The sequence below is a fragment of the Gadus macrocephalus genome, chromosome 3 (assembly GCF_031168955.1).
Source record: "Gadus macrocephalus chromosome 3, ASM3116895v1".
Classification (NCBI taxonomy): domain Eukaryota; kingdom Metazoa; phylum Chordata; class Actinopteri; order Gadiformes; family Gadidae; genus Gadus; species Gadus macrocephalus.
In genome coordinates this window covers 23,872,536-23,875,035 of record NC_082384.1, presented here as the reverse complement: position 1 = coordinate 23,875,035, position 2,500 = coordinate 23,872,536, and the positions used below count along the sequence as shown (strand labels likewise).

Sequence of the window (2,500 nt, the reverse complement as noted above, 5' to 3'; positions counted from 1 at the left end):
ACACTCACGTACAGAAATACATACACACTTGCACACACACATGCAAATACACACACACACACACACGCACACACAGTCCCACTGTGTATCTATAGCAGTGTAATAAGACACTCACGTACACAAATACATACACACTTGCACACAGACTTACACACACACATGCAAATACACACACAAACACACACACACACACACTGTGTATCTATAGCAGTGTATAAAGACACACACATGCAGAAACATGCGCCAACACAGAGACACACTCACGTACACACATACATACACACACACAAGCACACGCACACACACACACACACACACACACACCCCCACCCCCACTCCCACTGTGGGTCTATAGCCGTGCACACCCCCTGCTGCCCTCCGCCAGCAGCTTGGACAGGCCCTCACCTGGGATGGACGCACATTCCTGCATTTGAATAGGGAAATAATCTCCTCACTGTGGCCGCGCTCCCAGTGAGCAGAGGTCCTGGCAGGGGAATTAGGTCAGATAGGACTTTCCATTTGTTTGGCTGCATTTGCTGCACCTACTACAGTACGACACGCACGTTTGTGCATCCTGCCTTAGTGGTGGTTTGTGTGTGTGTGTGTGTGTGTGTGTGTGTGTGTGTGTGTGTGTGTGTGTGTGTGTGTGTGTGTGTGTGTGTGTGTGTGTGTGTGTGTGTGTGTGTGTGTGTGTGTGTGTGTGTGTGTGTGTGTGTGTGTGTGCGTGCGTGCGTGCGTGCGTGTGTGTGTTTGGGTGTGTGTGCTACACCTACTGATACATAGAACAGCTGCAGCCGTCCAATGAGATGCTCTCTGAGGTAAACCAAAGAGGAGAGGGGGCGAGGCATTGTTCGGGGTCCAGTGCTCTCGGCTTGGAGTCAACATGCGCAGCATTGCTGCTTTGTTCTTGTGTATAGGTAGTTATTTGCATACGTGTGTGTGTAGATAGGTAGTTAGCAAAATTGCTGCTTGGTACCTGTTTGTGCAGATAGGTAGTTAGTAGCATTGTTTTAAGGTAGTTAGTAGCATTGCTTTGAGGTAGTTAGTTGCATTGCTTTGAGGTAGTTAGTAGCATTGCTATAAGGTAGTTAGTAGCATTGCTTTGAGGTAGTTAGTAGCATTGCTATAAGGTAGTTAGTAGCATTGCTTTAAGGTAGTTAGTAGCATTGCTTTAAGGTAGTTATTAGCATTGCGGTAGTTAGTAGCATTGCTTTGAGGTAGTTAGTAGCATTGCTTTAAGGTAGTTAGTAGCATTGCTTTAAGGTAGTTAGTAGCATTGCTTTAAGGTAGTTAGTAGCATTGCTTTGAGGTAGTTAGTAGCATTGCGTTAAGGTAGTTAGTAGCATTGCTTTAAGGTAGTTAGTAGCATTGCTTTGAGGTAGTTAGTAGCATTGCTTTAAAGTAGTCGGTAGCATTGCTTTGAGGTAGTTAGTTGCATTGCTTTGAGGTAGTTAGTAGCATTGCTTTAAGGTAGTTATTAGCATTGCGGTAGTTAGTAGCATTGCTTTGAGGTAGTTAGTAGCATTGCTTTAAGGTAGTTATTAGCATTGCGGTAGTTAGTAGCATTGCTTTGAGGTAGTTAGTAGCATTGCTTTAAGGTAGTTAGTAGCATTGCTTTAAGGTAGTTGGTAGCATTGCTTTAAGGTAGTTAGTAGCATTGCTTTGAGGTAGTTAGTAGCATTGCTTTAAGGTAGTTAGTAGCATTGCTTTAAGGTAGTTAGTAGCATTGCTTTGAGGTAGTTAGTAGCATTGCTTTGAGGTAGTTAGTAGCATTGCTTTAAGGTAGTTAGTAGCATTGCTTTGAGGTAGTTAGTAACATTGCTGCTTGGTTCTGGTGTATAGATTGGTAGTTAGCATCATTGATGCCTGCTTCCTGTGTGTGTAGATATCACGGTAGTTTGTAGTATTGCTGCTTTGTTCCTCTGTGTGTAGATAGGTAGTTGGTTGCTGAGGTGGTATGTCCAGGCAGAGTGGACATTCCACTGGACATAATAGGTTTTCCATATGTCAGTTCTCGGGTAACCCTAGAGCCCAGCCTGCTCCTCTTACCGCTGTGTCGCTGAAGACAGTAGGTCATATATAAATGCCTGCCATGTGTCCTCTTCAGGTTGCACGGCTTTTAGAAGCAGCGGTCTTAAGCGATGCCACATTGTGATGCCACCAGACGTTTGTTTGATATGTCTGCTGTGTCTACTTTGTCAGATTGCTTTAATAAGAAGAGGTCTTTTAAAGCTTTGTTTCAATGAAATACAAATGCCTGTTCTGTGCATCCTGCCTTAGTGATGGTCGGTGTGTGTGTGTGTGTGTGTGTGTGTGTGTGTGTGTGTGTGTGTGTGCGTGCGTGTGTGTGTTGGTATTTGTGTGCTTGTGTGTGTTTTTTGTGTGTGGATTTGTCTGTGTGTGCGCGGCAAGCTACCCTTTCAATTTATGCCGCCACTTAAGCACCTCCGACCTCAAAGCAAAAAAAAAAAAAGAAACACTAAAACAAAGTCTGACCGAT

General features: G+C 44.3%; 1 protein-coding gene across 1 annotated transcript in view; it reads left to right on the top strand.

Moving 5' to 3' along the window:
- Positions 1-2,500, top strand: part of LOC132454687 (protein AF-17-like) — a 32,185-nt gene that overhangs the window by 5,527 nt on the left and 24,158 nt on the right. The window lies entirely within an intron of this gene.